This window comes from Syngnathoides biaculeatus, chromosome 6, assembly GCF_019802595.1.
Source record: "Syngnathoides biaculeatus isolate LvHL_M chromosome 6, ASM1980259v1, whole genome shotgun sequence".
In the NCBI taxonomy this organism is placed as follows: Eukaryota; Metazoa; Chordata; class Actinopteri; order Syngnathiformes; family Syngnathidae; genus Syngnathoides; species Syngnathoides biaculeatus.
In genome coordinates this window covers 18,970,836-18,976,305 of record NC_084645.1, presented here as the reverse complement: position 1 = coordinate 18,976,305, position 5,470 = coordinate 18,970,836, and the positions used below count along the sequence as shown (strand labels likewise).

At 43.2% G+C, this 5,470-nt stretch overlaps 1 non-coding gene across 1 annotated transcript; it reads left to right on the top strand.

Moving 5' to 3' along the window:
- Nucleotides 1-4,772: 4,772 nt before the first annotated feature.
- Nucleotides 4,773-4,845, top strand: trnat-agu (transfer RNA threonine (anticodon AGU)). The gene has a single exon. It is a non-coding gene; the product is annotated as a tRNA-Thr (tRNA).
- The last annotated feature ends 625 nt before the right edge of the window (nucleotides 4,846-5,470 follow it).

Genomic DNA, 5,470 nt, shown 5'->3' with positions numbered 1-5,470 from the left:
TATTTTTGGGAGAAAAGACTTCGGGTGAGGAGGAGGCGACGCTTCGTAGCCGACCAACTGTTGACTGCTAACGCTAGCTAGCCTCTATGGCTATCTGCACTTTTAGCTCATCTTTTCATCCACCATCATCCATCATTCGTAACTTCAAAATGTTGTCGTGTTCATCGGGAAGTCAACCCCAACAAACAAATCAACAAAAGAAAACTTTCTCATCGCTCTGTCAATGCCCGCGCACGCAAATACGCATGTGACGTCACGCACGGTCCCGCCCACATGTGTGTCAACCTTCTCAAGTATGAGCCATGTTGACCGTGGGTCAGTGGTTAGAGCGTTGCTTTCGTAATCCAGAGGTTGTGGGTTCATATCCCGCTGATCACTCCCATTCATCCTGACTTTTCCATCTTTTCGCACCATTCTTGCCATTCATTCTTTTGTCTTTTTTCCATTGTTATACTCCCTCTCTTTCTTAATTTCACACTTTCCCACATCATCCTTTCCTTTTTCATGCCTTATCTTCTCTTCCATCCTTCCTGCCGTTCGTAACTTCAAAATGTTGCCGTGTACATCGGGAACTCATCCCCAACAAACAAATTGACAAAAACAAAACTTTCTCATCTTTCTTTTACACCGCCTTGAAGAATTTACGGGCCCACGCACGCAAACACGCAAGCGCGTGACGTCACGCATGGTGCCACCCACATATTTGTGTCAACTACTATTACTATGGTTGTATGGCGGCCCCGTGGATCAGCGGTTAGGGCATTGGCCTAGTGAGCCAGGGTTTGTGGGTTCGAATCCCACTAGGGCCTCAACTCCAACCGTTCCCTTCCCTATTAATTTCAGTTTTCATTGAAATCGTCTTTTATCAAAAGTGCTCCAAACTAACTGGAATCAAGCAAAAGTGTTGATTTTGGAGCTGTTTTAATTATTTTTATTTTTTGGAGAAAAGACTTCGGGTGAGGAGGAGGCGACGCTTCGTAGCCGACCAACTGTTGACTGCTAACGCTAGCTAGCCTCTATGGCTATCTGCACTTTTAGCTCATCTTTTCATCCACCATCATCCATCATTCGTAACTTCAAAATGTTGTCGTGTTCATCGGGAAGTCAACCCCAACAAACAAATCAACAAAAGAAAACTTTCTCATCGCTCTGTCAATGCCCGCGCACGCAAATACGCATGTGACGTCACGCACGGGTCCCGCCCACATGTGTGTCAACCTTCTCAAGTATGAGCCATGTGTTGACCGTGGGTCAGTGGTTAGAGCGTTGCTTTCGTAATCCAGAGGTTGTGGGTTCATATCCCGCTGATCACTCCCATTCATCCTTGACTTTCCATCTTTTTCGCACCATTCTTGCCATTCATTCTTTTGTCTTTTCTTCCATTGTTATACTCCCTCTCTTTTCTTAATTTCACACTTTCCACATCATCTTTCCTTTTTCATGCCTTTATCTTCTTCCATCCTTCCAGCCGTTCGTAACTTCAAAATGTTGCCGTGTACATCGGGAACTCATCCCCAACAAACAAATTGACAAAAACAAAACTTTCTCATCTTTCTTTTACACCGCCTTGAAGAATTTACGGGCCCACGCACGCAAACACGCAAGCACGTGACGTCACGCATGGTGCCACCCACATATTTGTGTCAACTACTATTACTATGATTGTATGGCGGCCCCGTGGATCAGCGGTTAGGGCATTGGCCTAGTGAGCCAGGGTTTGTGGGTTCGAATCCCACTAGGGCCTCAACTCCAAGCGTTCCCTTCCCTATTAATTTCAGTTTTCATTGAAATCGTCTTTTATCAAAAGTGCTCCAAACTAACTGGAATCAAGCAAAAGTGTTGATTTTGGAGCTGTTTTAATTATTTTTATTTTTTTTTTTGGGAAAAGAGAAAAGATTCGGGAGGAGGAGCGACGACCAAAACTGTTGACTGCTAACGCTAGCTAGCCTCTATGGCTATCTGCACTTTTAGCTCATCTTTTCATCCACCCATCTTTCCTTTCCTTCATTTCCATATTTCCTTCCCTTTTCATCCACCGGTCTTTCCTTGAGTCCTCCTTTCCTTCTCTTCTACCCATCTTTCCTTTAGATCCTTCCTTTTCATCTTCTCTTCCATCCTTCATTTCCTCCATATTTTGTTCCCTTTTCACCCACCCGTCTGTTCTTGTTCATCCTTCTCTTCTTTCTTTCAATCTTCTCTTCTATCCTTCATTTCCATATTTCTTTCCTAGAGTTCATCTTCTTTTCCATATTTCCTTCTCTTCTCATCCACCCGTCTTCCTTCAATCCTTCCCTTCCTTATCATCTTCTCTTCCATCCTTCATTTCATATTTCTTCGCTTTCATCTTCCTTCCCTTTTCCTTGAGTTCATCCTTCACTTCTTCCATCTTTCCTTGAGTTCATCCTTTCCTTCTTTTCATCTTTCATCCACCCATCTTCCTTATTTCCATAATTCTTTCCTTGAGTCATCCTTCATTTCTTTCCTCGAGTTCATCCTTCTTTTCCATATTTCCTTCCCTTTTCATCCACCCGTCTTTCTTGAGTCCATACTTTCCTCTCTCGTCCTTCCATTTCTTCCATCTTTTCTTCTAATCTTCTTTTTCATCCTTCCATTCCAGCCGTGTTTCCTTGTTCATTCTTTACCTTCTTTTTCATCTATTTATCCACCATCTTTTTTATTTCCATTTACCTTCCCTTTTCATCCACCATCTTTTCCATATTTCTTCTCTTTTCATCCACCCATCTTCCTTTCCTTCATTTCCATATTTCCTTCCCTTTTCATCCACCCGTCTGTTCTTGTTCATCTTCTCTTCCATCCTTCATTTCCATGTCTTTCCTTGAGTTCAATCCTTCTTCTTTCTCCACCCATCTTTCCTTTCCTTCATTTCCATTTTCCTTTCCCTTTTCATCCACCCGTCTTTCCTTGAGTCCAACCTTTCCTTCTCTTCCTTCCTTCATTTCTTCCATTCCACCCGTGTTTCCTTGTAATCCTTTACTCTTTTTCTATTTTTCCACCCATCTTCCTTTATTTCCCTTGTTACCCTACCCTTTTCATCCACCCATCTTTCTTATTTCCAAATTTCCCTCCTTTTTCATCCACCCATCTGTTCTTGCTCATCCTTCTCTTCAAGATTTCATTTCATATTTTCCTGAGTTCAATTCCTTTCCTTCTTTTCATTTATCCTCTTCCTTTCCATTCACCCATCTTTCCTGGAGCCATTTTTTCCTTCTCTTCTGTCTTCATCTTCCATTTCACCCATGTTTCTTCTTCATTCTTTCCCATCTATTTCTTCCATTCTTTGCTGTATTTGCACTCTCTTTTCTTCAGTCCTTTCTATGTTATTTTTCTTCCTCCAAATTTAGAGTCCAATTAATGTCGCCTATTCTTAGGAGGAGAGAACTCCACACAGGGGAGGGGGCGGGGCTCGAACTCGGGTCCTCAGAACCGAAAGCAAACGCTCTACCAACTGAGCTAATGGCAGTCCCTGTGTCTCAGCCTTTCTGCTCTACTTTAAACCTTCGGAACTTCAAATGTTGTTTCTCATCTTTCTTTTACACCGCCTTGAAGAATTTACGGGCCCACGGCAAACACGCAAAACACGCATCCTTCCTGCCGTTCGTAACTTCAAAAAATGTTGCCGTGTACATCGGGAACTCATCCCCAACAAACAAATCGACAAAAACAAAACTTTCTCATCTTTCTTTTACACCACTTGAAGAATTTACGGGCCCACGCACGCAAACACGCAAGCGCGTGACGTCACGCATGGTGCCACCCACATATTTGTGTCAACTACTATTACTATGGTTGTATGGCGGCCCTGTGGATCAGAGGTTAGGGCATTGGCTTAGTGAGCCAAGTTTTGTGGGTTCAAATCCCACTAGGGCCTCAACTCCAACCGTTCCCTTCCCCATTAATTTCAGTTTTCATTGAAATCGTCTTTTGTCAAAAGTGCTCCAAACTAACTGGAATCAAGCAAAAGTATTGATTTTGGAGCTGTTTTAATTATTTTTATTTTTTTTTTATTTTTTGGAGAAAAGACTTCGGGTGAGGAGGAGGCGACGCTTCGTCGCCGACCAACTGTTGACTGCTAACGCAAGCTAGCCTCTATGGCTATCTGCACTTTTAGCTCATCTTTTCATCCACCATCATCCATCATTCGTAACTTCAAAATGTTGTCGTGTTCATCGGGAAGTCAACCCCAACAAACAAATCAACAAAAGAAAACTTTCTCATCGCTCTGTCAATGCCCGCGCACGCAAATACGCATGTGACGTCACGCACGGTCCCGCCCACATGTGTGTCAACCTTCTCAAGTATGAGCCATGTTGACCGTGGGTCAGTGGTTAGAGCGTTGCTTTTGTAATCCAGAGGTTGTGGGTTCATATCCCGCTGATCACTCCCATTTATTCCTGACCTTTCTTTCCTTCTCATCTTTTTCGCACCATTCTTGCCATTCCTTCTTTTGTCTTTTCTTCCATTGTTATACTCCCTCTCTTTTCTTAATTTCACACTTTCCCACATCATCCTTTCCTTTTTCATGCCTTATCTTCTCTTCCATCCTTCCAGCCGTTCGTAACTTCAAAATGTTGCTGTGTACATCGGGAACTCATCCCCAACAAACAAATTGACAAAAACAAAACTTTCTGAAATTTCTTTTACACCGCCTTGAAGAATTTACGGGCCCACGCACGCAAACACGCAAGCATGTGACGTCGCGCATGGTGCCACCCACATATTTGTGTCAACTACTATTACTATGATTGTATGGCGGCCCTGTGGATCAGCGGTTAGGGCATTGGCTTAGTGAGCCAGGGTTTGTGGGTTCAAATCCCACTAGGGCCTCAACTCCAAGCGTTCCCGTCCCTGTTAATTTAAGTTTTCATTGAAATCGTCTTTTATCAAAATTGCTCCAAACTAACTGGAATCAAACAAAAGTGTTGATTTTGGAGCTGTTTTAATTATTTTTATTTTTTTTTATTTTTTGGAGAAAAGACTTCGGGTGAGGAGGAGGCGACCTTCGTAGCCGACCAACTGTTGACTGCTAACGCTAGCTAGCCTCTATGGCTATCTGCACTTTTAGCTATCTTTTCATCCACCATCATCCATCATTCGTAACTTCAAAATGTTGTCGTGTTCATCGGGAGTCAACCCCAACAAACAAATCAACAAAAGAAAACTTTCTCATCGCTCTGTCAATGCCCGCGCCCGCAAGATCGCATGTGATGTCACGCACGGTCCCGCCCACATGTGGTGTCAACCTTCTCAAGTATGAGCCGTGTTGACCGCGTCAGTGGTTAGAGGCGTTGCGTTATTAATCCAGAGGTTGTGGGTTCATATCCCGCTGATCACTCCCATTCATCCCTGACTTTTCCTTCCTTTTCATCTTTTTTGCACATTCTTGCTTTCTTGCCATTCATTCTTTTGTCTTTCTTTCCATTGGTGTAATCGCCTCTTTTCTTAATTTCAC